This window comes from Symphalangus syndactylus, chromosome X (assembly GCF_028878055.3).
Source record: "Symphalangus syndactylus isolate Jambi chromosome X, NHGRI_mSymSyn1-v2.1_pri, whole genome shotgun sequence".
In the NCBI taxonomy this organism is placed as follows: Eukaryota; Metazoa; Chordata; class Mammalia; order Primates; family Hylobatidae; genus Symphalangus; species Symphalangus syndactylus.
The window spans coordinates 131,395,761-131,411,972 of NC_072447.2; the positions used below are offsets into that span (position 1 = coordinate 131,395,761).

Here is a 16,212-nt window from a genome sequence, read left to right on the forward strand (position 1 = left end):
AAATGCAATGAAAGTAAACGTAAATAGCTGGGATTTAATTAAACTAAAGAGCTTTTGCAAGACAAAAGGAGCAGTCAGAAGAGTAAACAGACAACCCACAGAGTGGGAGAAAATCTTCACAATCTATATATCTGACAAAGGACTAATATCCAGAATCTACCAGAAACTCAAATAAATTAGCAAGAAAAAAACAATCCCATCAAAAAATAGGCTAAGGACATGAATAGACAATTCTCAAAAGAAGATATACAAATGTCCAACAAACATATGATAAAGTGCTCAACATCACTAATGATCAGGAAAATGCAAATCAAAACCACAATGCAGTACCACCTTACTCCTGCAAGAATGGCCATACTCAAAAATTTCAAAAAATAATAGATGTTACCATGGATGTAGTGAATAGGGAATACTTCTACACTGCTGGTGGGAATGTAAACTAGTACAACCACTATGGAAAACAGTGTGGAGATTCCTTGAAGAACTATAAGTAGAACTGGCATTTGATCCACCAATCCACTACCAGGTATCGACCCAGAGGAAGAAGTCATTATACAAAAAAGATACTTGAACATGCATGTTTAGAGCAGTACAATTCACAATAGCAAAAATGTGGAATCAATCCAAATGCCCATCAATCAGCGAGTGGAAAATGAAATTGTGAGATATATCTATATCTATATATATAGATATAGATATATAATGATGGAATACTACTGAGCCATAAAAAAGGAATTAATTAATGGCATTTGCACAAACCTGAATGAGAATGGAGACTATTATTCTGAGTGAAGTAACTCAGGAATGGAAAACCAAACATATGTTCTCACTCATAAGTGGAAGCTAAGCTATGAGGATGTGAAGGCATAAGAATGACACAGTGAACTTTGGAGACTCAGGGGGAAAGGGTGGCAAGGGGGTGTAGGATAAAAGACTACAGATTGGGTGCAGTATATACTGCTCATGTGATGGGTACACCAAAATCTCAGAAATTGCCACTAGAGAACTTACTCATGTAAGCAAATGTGACCTGTTCCCCAATAACCTATGGAAATAAAACAATAATTTTAAAAAAGAAACCATATCCATCTATCTCAGCTCCCTTTTCCCCTAAAGGACAACCACTTTTGTAACTCTCAATGTGTTCTACATTAACTTCTAGAAAGTTTACCCATTCATAATTACTGACTCTGCCTAAATAAGTTAACTATTAACAACTCGTTAGAGTAGTCAAATTCAAAGTATTAAATCAAATCCAAAATATATAACCAATTTTGTGATTAATAAGTAAATAATAAATATGATAAGCACATAATAAAAGAACATAGACTGTAATCAAAATTCACCATGCATGTATTTCTAGTTCTAATACCACTACTATTAACTAATATTTATTGAGAGCTTATTATGTGCTAAGTACTGTGTACTTTGCATATATAATCTCATTAAATTCATAGTATTATCTTACTTATTTTCAGATAGGTAAATTTTCTCACATTGTGGCATTTTAGTTGATATGCAAATAAATTCTGAAAAGGCATATATTTGAAGTCGTAACCATAAATTGATTTTAAAACAGGCTTAATTCTAAAGCCTTAACCATAATAATACATTGCTAATAAATGATGCTTGAATATAAGGGATGCCAGTGGTGAAGTCTGAGGGCATCAGACCCAACTGTACTGAATGAACTGAAATGGACATCTAAAAATAAAGAAATACTTATTTATTATAACTTTTTCTCTTTAAAAATGAGTTTCCTGTAATTTTATCTATACATTTTAGATTTTAATATTACTAAGAAGACAATAGATGAATGTTATGTTTTTGTATATTTTCAAAACACAAGATTTTTGAAACATAAATTTTAGGCTATGTCTATAGCATATCTCTAAAATGGTTTAAGATGAAAAATTAAGGATCTATGTTTAAAGAATAGTTGCAAGATAAATTCACTGATTGCTTCAAATAAAACTAAACTAAGAAAATATGAACATTTAAATTATGCTAATGTAGACAAACTAATTTTTTACCTTCTTTTTTTTAGACTTTCACACTAGATACTGGATTACATACAGAGACTAGAACTGATTGGCAGGAGTGACAATGCTAATGCTAATATTTTGCTGAACAAACTGGCGAAGTCTTTCCAAATAAAACTGATTTATACATACATTCTACCAATAAGAGATGCCAGGTCAGAGTAAGTATATTGCTACTATGGTATTGTAACTTCAGTGTTTATGTTTATTTTTACTTCTATATTAATTTGTGTTGAGGAGTATATTTTCCATACTGCTAGAAGGAGAAGATGGCTTATTACATAATATGGTTCTTGGCTATAACAATGTTTTGTCCTGGAAATGTCAACAAAAATACAAAAATATAGATAGATAAAATACTCACTATTATCGAACTCCAGACTATACACAATATTCAAAATCCAGGAAAGGACCATTAAATAAACCATGTTCAGAATATTGTAAGATCTACCCCCACAAATGTTTACCCCTGTAAACTCTGTATTTTTTATTATTACTATAAATTAGAAAAATAATTTTGGACTAAAATATTCAGTTTAGTGGCTTTAGCATTCACAGAGGGCCAAAATTAAGTCACTGACTTATTAGAAACCACTAAGATATAGAGAAATAGAACATTTTAAGTTGGAGGACTCTCAGATATTGAAATTGGGATGTTACAACCATATCATATCAAGAATATACTATATGTGTGCATAATGATAGCTATACACAGTAACAATTTCATTTTCTAAAATAAAAATTCTATAAATGGGACCACATTTTATCACTTTTTGGAGCTGGGCTGAACATGAAGTAGACTTTACATGTATATATACCTATTCAGGTCAGACACTCTTAACTGTACCTTACAGAATTTGAAGAACCAGGAAAGACATTAGTCTTCATGAATTCATAGTCAAGCTCCAACTGAGCTTTGCTTTGCTTTATGTTTTCCCAAAGCAAAGCAAGGCTCAGTTTGAACTTGGCTAATGTCCAGGTTTGTAGAGCAGGGAAACATGAGATGACCATGACTACATTGATCAAAATTGCAGAGCACTGCTACCTTTAAAAAAAAGAAGAAAAGAGATAGTAGGTTACCACTTCAAAAAGTGTCTTGGAAGAGTGGTTGGTAAATGGGTACAACAGAATACTTAGCGTAAGTTCTAGTGTTCAGTAGCACAGTAGGGTGATTATAATAAGAATAATTCATTTTATATTTCAAAATAGATAGGAGAAGATATAGAATATTCCCAACACAAAGAAATAATGTGGTAGGTGATAGATATCCCAATTAACCTGATTTGCTCATTATATATGATGTACACATATCAAAATATCACATGCACCCCATAGATATGTATAATTATTATTTGTCAACTTAAAAAAAGTATATAGGGCATCTAACAAACATGTAGCCCATAGATCTAACTAATGCTCAGGCAGCCACGATAGTCCTTAAGAACTCACAAAAATAGGCCCAAAGATGAGAACATTTCTGGAATGCAATTTACTTGGAGATCAGAAACAAACTTACTTCGCCTTATATATCCTACTTTATGAAGTTAAGACCTGGATTTTGAGTGATTTGAGAGATCAGATTTGAAGAAGGCACAGTAGACACAGTTAAGTAACAGTAACAAAATTTATGCAATATAAAGTTTGGTTTATTGTTATTTAGATGAAGCCATTCATCGCAATCCTATGAAATTCATCAGAGCTGTAGAAGTTTACATAAGGCACAGTAGGCCTAATAGCTATGGAGAACAAATAGCTTGAGAAAAACTGGCATATTGTCAACCAATAAGGATACTTTAATCTAGAGAACTTCCCTCAAAATGTATCAGACCATCAGCCTTGGTTTGATTACATTGTTAAATCATATTGAATTGGTCATTAAATATCCTGTGGTTAAATTAATCAACATTTTTTTTAAATTATTCCATCTTTAATCTATAATTCGTCTCTCAAAAGCAAGGACCATGTATACTGAATTGAACAAATATACTGAATAGCTACTGAGTACTAGGAGCTTCTGGGAATAGAAAATAAGGAAATAGAATCCCTTCCTTAAAAAGTTTAAAGCTACTAGGAAAGATAAACAAGTTCACCAGTGCACAACTAATGCAGAAGAGTGCTACAGTTGAAATATATGTCATAATAAAAGTTTACCAATGCATTAGTGCCCAATTTGTTGATTAACCATGAAAAAAAAACATTCTTTAATGGAAGTTCAAACTTTTTGGATCTTGTATACTGTTTCCAAACATTGGGAGAAAAAGGTTTATTTTACAGTCAGAAAATGTTGTGCTACTTGTTTCACAAAAACAAAAGTCTCATTATGATGCTAATAGAGAAAAAGTATGTAGAGGAAAGAAGGAAGGAAGGAAGGAAGGAAGGAAGGAAGGAAGGAAGGAAGGAAGGAAGGAAGGGAGAGAGGGAGGGAGGGAGGGAAAAAGAAAAGAAAAGAAGAAAGGAAGAAAAAGAACAAAGAAAGAAAAGAACACATCATGCCTAGCATTCCTGTAGTTAGTATTTATTTAGTGTATTGACTGAAGCTGGTATCTTTTAAAATGTATTTAGCAAATACTTACATAGTGCTTACTCTGCATCAGGTACTATTTTAAGTAACTTTCTCATATTAATTCATTTGATTCACTTAATTCTTACAACTTTTAGAAATGGGTATACTATAATCTCCAGTTTAAACAAGGCAGAGAGAGGCTAAATAACACCCCCAATTACTTCCTGCATGACCACTTGAAAAGTTGGGAAGGAACACATCATTTACTATAGCACTATTCTTCTTCTTCTTCTCTTTTTTTTTTTTTTGTCTTTTGAAAAAAAAATAGTGCTTTCAAGTTATTTACCTGCTCCCTGGTATCTTACACCATCTCATACTTCCCTATCTTTCCAGATAAAAATTTTGGGCCTTTGTCTACTGCCCTCAATTAAAATACATGTATTTCAAGGATTTTCTAGGTGATGATATATATGCAAATGCCTGATGACCTTCTAAGGATGAGGTGGCAACTATGTTTAATTACACATTTGCTAATTCTAATCTAATAACTACCCTTCCCAGAGGCACTGGGTAGAAGAGTTCAGGAATTATGTTAGTTACTCTCCCTGTGCTTTCTCATTTAATACTCACTATAACACTATAAGAGAGATACTGTATTCTCATTTCACATATGTAGAAACTGAAACTCAAAAAGTTCAGATAAGATGACCAAGGACTGGGGTTTAAATAAATGTACCTCTGACTCCAAAGCCTGTGCTTTTCCAAATTTTGAAGATACTTTGTCCTAATGCCGAGCTACAGACTACCTGGCATGTACTCTTCTGTTTCATGTACTTAGTAGTCGTTGCTAATTAGTCACAATCTGTCTTAGCTCAGTACTCTAGATTGTCACTACAAACGGATTGAGATTGACATGGGAGATAAAGTAGTTTTATTACTCTTGCCATAATCCAAATGTGACCCTTTTTTTTCATTTTATAGGTTTAAATGCCTTTAAAGACTTTTATTTTAAATGATGTCAAATTTATACGCAATTATTTTCAGGCAACAATTTCCTGAGACTGGAGGAAGAGAAAAAGACGACAGAAAGGGACCAAAGCTAAATTTCAGCACTATGTCAGATTTTCCAAAAATGGAATTCTATAAAGTTAAAAATAATTCAAAACAAGTGATTCTTGTACATCTATATCAGCAATGTTCTTTACTGAACAAAGTGGAAAAAAACTTTAATCTTAAGGTGATGATAAATAATTAAACATGTAAATGTCAAATTTAGAAATAACCTGGAATTCAACCATAAAAATGTATATTTTAGAATAATTAGCTCAGCACTAAGACATATATGGATGTATGGAAGACATGAGAGCCACCTGTTCATTTATTTCCCAAGTAAACAGCAAACACGACTTTCATTCAAATCCATGTATTCATTTAAATGAACCCCAAAGCTCTAATACCCTATGTGTAGCTACTTTGCTGTTATTTAGCATTAAATGCATTTGTAGGACTTTATTTCACAGAAACAGGCATGTATATGGAACTATTCCTGTCCTCAATTTTATAACAAATCAGTGGTGAGTACAATTTTAGGTCATTAGAGATTAGTAGATATTATACTGAAAAAACATATTTTATTTCCATTGTAAAGTGCAGCATATGCACATTTTTATTTACAGTATTTTTTCAAAATTGCCACAATTATATTCCAATGATTTAATTTAGAACATTTTATTGTAGATATATATTGGTAAAAACAGCCTTCACAACCAATATACATGTTTGTAGTGGTACAGAAATCAAATTTGTGTCACCAACAAACAATAATAATAGCAACAATTATAAAATAAAAATGTCATTCTAATATTTAAGCACTTAACGCACACTTTACTCATTTAATTTTCATAATTACCAGATTGCTTGTATTGTAGGTAGCTGATTCTCATTTCCCGAACTATGATTATGATTTAGTATATCTGTGTAGACCAATAATTTGAATTTTACATACTCATCTGCAGGTAATTCTAAGGGAATGTTGCTACTCAGAGTGCTGGCTCACTCAGAACAGCCGTGTGGGCATCACCTGGGAGCTTGTAAGAAACTTGGGCCTCAACTCAGAACTACTGAATAGGAATTTGCATTTTATTAAGATTCCTCAGGTGATTCAAATATACATTAAAGCTTGAGGAGCATCCCTCTAACTACACTTCAAATGTAGATGTGGTTATCCTTCCACTGAAGATAGTGTTCTCATTTGCAAAATCGGCATAATCAATACCTGTTTCCAAAGATGGTTGTAAAAATAAAATATAAAGATTATAAAATATAAAGATTATATTAGCAAACTTTCAGCCAATGGTCTCTGCTAGCATTTTCATTCATTTAACAAATATTTTTCTTGAGTACTTGCTCCAAGTCAGGGACACTGTTGGGTTTGCCTTATAAAATGCTAAAGAAGATAGATACAGTTCCTGCCTTTATGGAGTTAATAGTCTAGGGCAGAGCTTGAAGTCATCATAACCATCATCAATGTCATTATCAGCGTTAAGATATTTTTTATTATAATGACAGGTCTTAAAAGGGTATAACAGAAATAGACAAAGGAGGACAAAATGTTTCTCATCAGCAGTGTTGCACAAGAAAAGCAAACAAAAGTTAGCATATTAGTTTGATTTCACAGAGAGAGAGGTCATGGCAAAAAGTATTTACCTGTGGTTGAAGGAGTAAATGGGAGGGGAAAAGGGGGACAAATAAAATACATATTCGGAGCCGTATGAATCATTTTCACAAAATTATAAAGAATTCTCTCTTGATAGGTAATACATTTTGAATTGGATTTTAAAAGCAATAGGGAAATAAAACATATGAATTTTCCTTAGTTCTTACCTCAATATGTCCTTAGAGCTGACTTCATTGGGGCTGTTTGCCTAGGGCTTAGTCCTTCTGAAGGTTTCAGAAACAAGTTCTATCCTACTGTGGTTATAAGAGGACTGACTCCACATGAATTGGCCTTCATTTCTTAGGCCCAAAGTGTCTCTCTCACATGAATGCATGAATGGCAGGCCTAAAAGAAAAAAAAAGGAAAAATTATCCCACACAATCGATTGACTCAATGTTGGAGGGATAAAAAGTAATGCATACTTAGATTCAACTTCTGCCTGCCGCAAAGTACACACCAGGAACCCATTGCTTGCATTGACAAATCTCTTAATTAGAAGACGGCATTTGTTCTCAATTAGAGAAACAGATTGAGATGCTCCCTTTAAAGATAAAACCATTGAAAAGTGTGCAGCAGTTTGGTGGAAAAAGAGGCAATTAGGCATATCACCTGGAAACTCCTTGCATTTGCAGCAGTGAATGCATAAACAAAACAATTACTCCACTCAAGAGATACTTCACCATGGCTCAGAGAGAGCAGGGGATGAATCACTGCTGATGAGTATTTAAGAAATGTCCCCGAGATTAATTCCTATACACACAAAAAGATAATCACCGCCATCCACATTACCTGGTATACTTTTCCTGAAACTCCACTGAATTTCTGGAAAATAATATGAAGATCATACTTAGAACACAATCAGAAGCAAGCACTTTTCCATGAATCTACTGCAGCAAAGAATACTATTTTACTCAAGTAGCCCAGGTGTTTTGTGTCATTTCGTTAATTCATTCAATGAGTAGCACTTATTTTGTGCACTCTACTAAACACACAAGTGTACTCAAACACGTAAAAGAATAATCCACTGTCCTCCAGGACCTCATTTGCAAAACATTTGGCAAAATGTTCCACTAGAGGAAAAAATCAAGTCCATGTGTTACAAAATGTGTGCTAGAGAGCTAGTGTGTGTGTGTGTGTGTGTGTGTGTGTGTGCAGGAAGAAGTCTAAGTCTGAGAATCATCAGAATACATTCTTAGTAATATGTTGGAGATGAGTCATACACTAGACCTTGAAAAGAGTATAGGCTTTAAATTTGGCTGCCTTTAAAAGATACCAAAAGAGCCCATTAAAAAGCTGAAAATCCAAGGACATCGTTACATCTTTTTGTCTATATGATGTAAAATGTTCAGCCTAACATTTTAATTGAATTTTATTGTTTATGCTATCACACAGCCCACTCTATCTTTTTGGCTGAATCAAATAGGATAATGAAATATATTTTCAGTCATAACTAACTTATTTATATAGGGCATTCCTGTGTGTAGGCAACGTGTGATAACAGGAGCTCTACAAACATCTGTTGTCCAGGACAAATAATTCTTCAACTGTTTCTATCTAATATTATGAGAAAAATATTTTATTGAAAAAGAATAAATAAGATGTAAAATTGCAGTTCGAGAAGAAAGAGAATGCAGGAATTTAAATACATCTTTATGTGCAAATGAAGCCACCACTAGAACTTGGAGATTTGGCCAATGAACCACCTCAATGAGAAGGTTTCCACAGTGAGTGGCTCAAGGACCCCCTTTGATTTATTAAACCTAAGAAGTGTGGACAAATTATAAGGCCCAGCCGTAAACTCTACATGATTCTCCTCTGTTTGTTAGGCATGACTCAAATATTTTAAGGTCGTTTCAACTAAACAATTTGCCAAGTATATGGTTTGTTGGAATTTAAATTTTCACTCTATTGTTTAGGTATATAGGCAGAAATATAGATGCCTGCAAGAAAAAAAAAAATTAAAAACCTGGATATTCAAGCATATTGCAGTTTGTGAAGGGACAATCAACTCACCTGACAGTTTGCTAACTTTCTTGGATACATAATAGAATTTTAAAATAAAATATAAATGTGAGAAAAGTTTCTTCAAGTATTATTATTTATTGTGATTAGGAAACAGTTGTCAAAAAGTATGAGACAGCAAAGACATTTCACTTTTATTTTGCATTTCCTTTTAATGCAGGCAACAAAGCAAGTACTTTTGTGCTGAAAATACATCCTACAGATATTTACAGGATACCTTGCTATTAAAAATTAGTTCTATCCATTGCATAATTTCAAATCTCAGAATACCAAACTCCCTTGACAGATACTTATTAACATCAGATTTACAATTTACTCACAAATCAAAAGTTTGACTTATTAAATATTTTCCTCCTAGGGAAAACACTAACAAAGTTTTTTGATGTCATGCTATGAATATATATATATATTCCTCCATTTGCAACTTTGATTCAGCTGGAGATGTATAAGACATTAATTTTAAATAGCACATAAACCATCTTTACATTCTTTTAGGCTTAATTTTATTTTTTTCAATTGATTTGAACTGTGGTAATCTGAACTCCAAGCATAGCAATCTGACTCTGATGCTCTAAATTTTGCACAGCTTGCCTACCCCAGAGGTGCTATTGTCACAAAACTTGTTAGTAATGAAGTACAGTAAATCCATTCTTACAACAGGATTAATTAATAATCACTGCAAATCCATTCTTACAACAGGATTAATAATACCAAGGTTTCTTTCTTATGATGTGTCAGGGATAAAAACCCTAGAAGAAAACGTAGGAAATACTCTTTTGAACTCTTGTTTCTTTGGCCCAAACAAGAAATCAAATAATTGCCTACCTTTTCAGTCTCATTTCCTCATTTATACTTTATGCTCCAACATTTCCTATTCCCCTTTACTTACTTGTATTCACTATGATGGTGCTTGACTTTGCTACTTGGCTTAATGCTACCTCTGTGTCTAAAAGTTCTTCCCACAAACTCAATTATTCAGCCATTAACACTTGGATATTACCTCAGGTCCTCCAGAAAACGTTTTTACTTCTTAATCATTCTCTCCACCTCCATCCAGGCTGATTTAATTATCATTATAATTCTTCCAGTTGTCTTAGCTCAAAGTATGCATATTTCATTTCTATGGTGTTTCATCTTAAACACATGAGGCTAAAAAGTAGTTGAAATTAAAAAAAAAAAAAAAAAAACCTTCAACAATACCTTCTGTAGAAGGACGCCCTAGTGAAAGTAGACATTCAACATCCCAGGAGCCACCTGATTTGTCTCTTTTCACCAATCATGACTAAGATATATTTTAAAGTTTATTTTGATGAAACGACTTGCCGGAGGCATCGTTTGCTTGAATGTAAATTTTCACTCTATTGCTTAGTAATATAGACAGGAATTTTGAAATCAGCATGTACTTAACACGGTAAGATTGCTAAGGTTGAGTGCAGAAATAAAGGGTTGATACAGTAACTTTCAAAAGTAGATTGTTGGGGGATAGGAGGAGTTGAGTCATATCAGACAGCAAAACAAGTGTGTTGTTTTCTATTGGAAGCCTAATAAATGGCATTGGCATTTGGGAGAAGGATAATGGCAATAAATGGCATAGCACTTGTTTCTGCCTCTCTGGAGATCATGAAGTCCTCATGATCTCAGTCCTTTTGTCTCTGCTGTGATGACATCTATGAAGCAGCTAGCATAGAGAGTATGGTAATGTTTGCTCCTTCACTCTCTTTCCTCCCTTTTCTACGTCTCCATATATTTTAGGATACGCTTTGTCTTCAATGATCTAATCACACTTCAGTGTGGCTGGTCCCACATGATAGAAAATAGTAATTCACAACAGAATGAAACTGTTGACTTTGTAACCATTTAAATATCTTATTGTTTTTATTTTTTAAATTATTTTTAGAAATTATTTTAGATACAGGGGGCTCACGGGCAGGTTTGTCCCATGGATATATAGCATGATGCTGAGATTTGGGCTTTGATTGAACCCTTGATCCAAATAGTGAAACATAGTACCCAAGATAGTTTCTTAACCTCTCCCCTCTCCTTCCCTTCCCCACTTTGGAGTCCCCAGTGCTATTTTTCCCATCTTTATGTCCATGTGTACCCAATGTTTAGCTCTCACAAGTAAAAATATGTTAATTCACTATGGATAATGACATTCAGCTGCATCCATGTTGCTGCAAAGGACAAAATTGTGTTCCTTTTTGTGGCTGTATAGTATTCAGCCACAAATGTGTATATATAACACATTTCCTTTATCTAATCGATGATGGGAGGGCGCCTAGGTTGATTCCATGTCTTTGCTATTGTGAATAGTGCTGTAAGAAACATACAAGTGCAGGTGTCTTTGTAGAAGAACAATTTATTTTCCTTTGCAAATATATCCAGTAATGGGGTTGCTGGGGTGAATGGTAGTTCTCTTCATAGTTCTTTCTCTATTCTCTGCAATCTTGCAAACGTCTGTAATTTTTTTTGACTTTTTAATAATAGCCATTCTGACTGGTATGAGATGGTATTGCATTGTGGTTTTGAGTTCAGTTTCTCTAATAATTAGTGATTTTGAGCATCTTTAAAGTATATTTGTTGGCAGATTGTATTCCTTCTTTTGAGAAGTTTCCATTCATGTCCTTTGCCCGCCCCCCCCCCCCCCCCCGCTTTTTTTTTGAGACAGAGTCTCACTCTGTCACCAGGCTGGAGTGCAGTGTTGCGAACTCAGCTCACTGCAACTTCCGCCTCGCCCCCCCACCCCACCCTGGGTTCAAGTGATTCCCCTGCCTCAGCCTCCCAAGTAGCTGGGACTGCAGGCATGCACCACCATGTCCAGTTAATTTTTTTGTATTTTTAGTAGAAACGTGATTTCACCATGTTGACCAGGATGGTCTCGATCTCCTGACCTTGTGATCCACCCGCCTCAGCCTCCCAAAGTTGCCCACTTTTTAATGGGGTTATTTGTTTTTTGTTGTTGTTAATTTGTTTAAGTTCCTTGTAGATTCTGAATATTAGTCCTTTGTTGGATGTATAGTTTCAAATATTTTCTCCCATTCTGTAGGTTGTCTGTTCATTCCACGACCATTTCTTTTGCTATGCAGAAGCTCCTTGTTTGAATTAGGTTCCAACTGTGAATTTTTATTTTTGCTTCATTTGCCTTTGAGGACTTAATCATAAATTCTTTGCCTAAGCCTGTGTTCAAAAGAGTATTTCCTACGTTTTCTTCTAGGGTTTTTATAGTTTGAGGGCTTATATTTAAATCGTTAATCCATCTTGAGTTAATTTTTGTATATGGTGAGAGGTACGGGTCCAGTCTTATTCTTCTGCATGTGGCTAGCCAGTTTTCCCAGCATTAGGTGTGTGGCTCTATATACAGGTTCTCAATCCTGTTGCATTAATTATGCATCCATTTTTTTATTTTTATTTTTTCTATTTTTTTTTGAGACGGAGTCTCCCTTTGTTGCCCAGGCTGGAGTGCAGTGGTGCGATTTCGGCTCACTGCAAGTTCTGCCTCCCAGGTTCATGCCATTCTCCCGCCTCAGCCTCCCGAGTAGCTGGGACTACAGGCGCCTGCCAACACACCCGGCTAATTTTTGTTTTGTATTTTTAGTAGAGACTGGGTTTCACCATTTTAGCCAGGATGGTCTTGATCTCCTGACCTCGGAGTCTCACTCTGTCGTCCAGGCTGGAGTGCAGTGGCGCTATCTTGGCTCACTGCAAGCTCTACCTCCCGGGTTCACACCATTCTCCTACGTCAGCCTCCAGAGTAGCTGGGACTACAGGCACTACAGGCGCCCGCCACCATGCCAGGCTAACTTTTTTGTATTTTTAGTAGAGACGGGGCTTCACCGTGTTAGCCAGGATGGTCTTGATCTCCTGACCTCGTGATCTGCCAATCCTTGCATCCCAGGAATAAGTCTACTTGATTGTGTTGTATTACGTCTTTTATGGGCTACTGGATTCAGTTTGCTCATATATTGCTGAGGATTTTTGCATCTATGTTCATCAGAAATATTGGCCTGTAGTTTTGTTTTTTGTCATGTGTTTGCCAGATTATACTATCATAATAATACCATACCTGATTATGATATCAGGATGATACCATAATCCGGAGGGGTCCCTCTTCCTCAATGTTTTGGAATAGTTTCATTAAAATTGGTACCAGCCATTATATGTACATTTGGTAGAATTTGTGTGTGAATTAATCTAGTCCAGGCCTTTTTTTTTTGGCAGGTAGATACTTTATTACTGATTCAATTTTGTAGCTTGATATTAATCTGTTCAAAGTTATTATTTCCTCCTGGGTCAATTTTGACAGGTTGTGTATGGAATGGAATGTATTCATTTTTCTTTTCCAGATTTTCTAGCTTATGCGCATACAGATGTTGACAGTATCTCTGAAAATCTTTTGTATCTATGTCGGATTGGTTGTAATGTCACCGTTATCATTTCTACCTGTCCTTTATTGGATCTTCTCCCATTTTTTTTCTTTGTTAATCAAGCAAACAGTTTATTGGTAGCATTTATTCTTTCAAAGAATCACTTTTTTTCATTTTGTTGATCCTTTGTATGGTTTTGTAAGTCTCAATTTTGTTTATTTCTGATGTGATTTAAGTTATTTCTTTTATTCTGCTAGGCTTGAGTTTAGTTTGTTCTTGTTTTTTTCTAGTTCCTTTAGGGGTAACATTAGTTTATTATCTAAGATATTTCCATCTTTTTGATGTAGGTGTTTAGCAGTATAAACTTTCCTCTTAACAAGAGATTTTGGTACATTGTGTCACTCGTTTCATTTATTTCAAATAATTTTGAAAATTTCTGCCTCAATTTCATTGTTTACCCAAAAGTCATTGAGGAGCAAATTGTATTGTTTCCATGTATTTTTATGGTTTTGAAAGTTCATCTTGATATCAGTTTTTATTTTTATTCCACCATACTCTGAGAGTATGCTTCATATGATTTTAATATTTTTGAATGTGTTAGGGTATCTTCTACACGCAGATGATAATTTTGTATATTCTATGGCTTTGGGGTGGAGTGTTCTGTAGATTTCTATTAACTCCAATTTGTCAGCTGTCAAGTTTATGCTCAGAATTTCTTTGTGAGTTCTCTTCCTTGATGATCTGTCAAATGCTGATGGTGCCATGTTGAAGTCCCCCTCTTTTAAGGTGTGAGTGTCAGTCTTTTTTTAGATCTAGTAGTAATTGTTTTATAAATCTGGGTGCTCCAATGTTTGGTGCATATTTATTTATGATAGTGAAATCTTCCTGTTCAATTGAACTTTTTACCATTATATAATGCCATTCTTCATCCTTTTTTTTCCTGTTGGTGGTTTAGTCTATTTTATTTTACATAGGAATAGTGATTGCTGTTCTTTTTCATTTTCCATTTGTGTTATAGATCTTTCTGTATCCCTTTACTTTGAGCCTAAGGGTGTCATTACTTATGAGATGAGTCTTTTGAACACAGCAGAAGGTCAGGTCTTGATTTTTTGATTTGCCACTCTGTGTCTTTCGAGTGGAGTGTTTAGGTTGCGTATGTTCAAGGTTAATATTGATAGGTAAAGCTTTGTTCCTGTAGTGGTCTTGGTAGCTAGTTGCCTTGTAGTCTTGATGTGTAGTTGCTTTATATGGTCTGTGGCTATGCACTTACGTGTCTTTGTGTGGTAGCAGGTATCATTATTTTGTTTCCATGGTTGAAACTTCCAATTTGTAGAGAGTATTTACCTCTCTTCCTCTCACTTTTCTTTCCCTCCGATGGTCTTCTGGAGACCTGAAATGTCCCATTATATTGAATTTATTTAAAAACAAACTGTTTTATTGATGCTGCAAAACTGAAAACCTCCCATTTACTCCATATAGCTTAAGACAGTAAGGACTCTGAGGTAGGACCCTATTTAATCATTTTCACTTCAAAGTGGATTTTAAATGTAAACAGTATTTTACAAGACTCACAAGAAGAAATCAGAGTAAAAATATATCTCAGGGAATTGTACATAATTGTCATTTTCAAAATTTTGTTTTGCAACACTTTTATTTTAAAAGTACAGAATAAGGGCTCAATTTCTTTCATAGAAAATGATGTTTTTAATTAAGAGAACTTTTCCTTATTTATTGACAAATAGTAATGCCATTTCATATTAACACGTAATAATTTTTGACTGTCTAATGATACATACAAATTAACTTTTGATGTTAATTGTTAGTCATCAGTACTAAATGACAACCCTCCAATTCCTTTCATAACTTTTATTATCCTTAATAACACTATTAAAATATATTTATTAGACATTCACAGAAGGTGTTGGTCCTGTGCAACATAGTAAATTTCAAATATCATTGTGTATATTTAAATGAAACAATTGAAATACAAAGTGTTTAACAGATTTGGAAGAAGTCACAAAAATAATTGGCATTTGGACTCCTGAAAAAGGTCTGCTATCAGCTGGGAAATACTATCATAGTCACCCACAGAGCCAAAGTCATCTAACTGACGATTCAGTGTTTTCTGCTTTTCCAAAGCTTAACTCGCTTCCATTGGGATTTTTAAATTCACCTCTTAAAGTAAGAAAATAATGCTTAGAGGTCCAGACAAGGCAACTAGCACTTGCATTATACTATGCAAAAACTGACATTTTTAAAAAAAGTGCAAGTTCAAAACAGTGTGATCTTCACATACTTGTTATTCAGCATGTAATATTAAAGAGTAAGTGGACATACATAAAGTATAACTGTTGAAGCAACACTGAGATTCTCCAGAAGAAGATGGCATGCTCTTCCTTATATAAGTTGGACGTCTGATATCAACCAAAACCTACTAGCTGACATCAGTCACATAGCTCACCTCTTTTCATCATCCACCTTGGAAAGGCACTGAAAACCGTAAGACATAATTTGACATGAATGGCACTACTTCTCCAGGGATATTGGGAGATGATTTATGTGCTG

General features: G+C 34.4%; 1 long non-coding RNA gene across 2 annotated transcripts in view; it reads right to left on the reverse strand.

Moving 5' to 3' along the window:
- Positions 1-7,442: 7,442 nt before the first annotated feature.
- The window catches only part of LOC134736046 (uncharacterized), a 310,045-nt gene continuing 301,275 nt past the window's right edge, over positions 7,443-16,212 (reverse strand). For both annotated transcript variants that reach the window (XR_010119747.1, XR_010119748.1), the window contains one exon: positions 7,443-7,606. This is a non-coding gene — a long non-coding RNA (uncharacterized lncRNA). The remainder of the gene's footprint in view (positions 7,607-16,212) is intronic.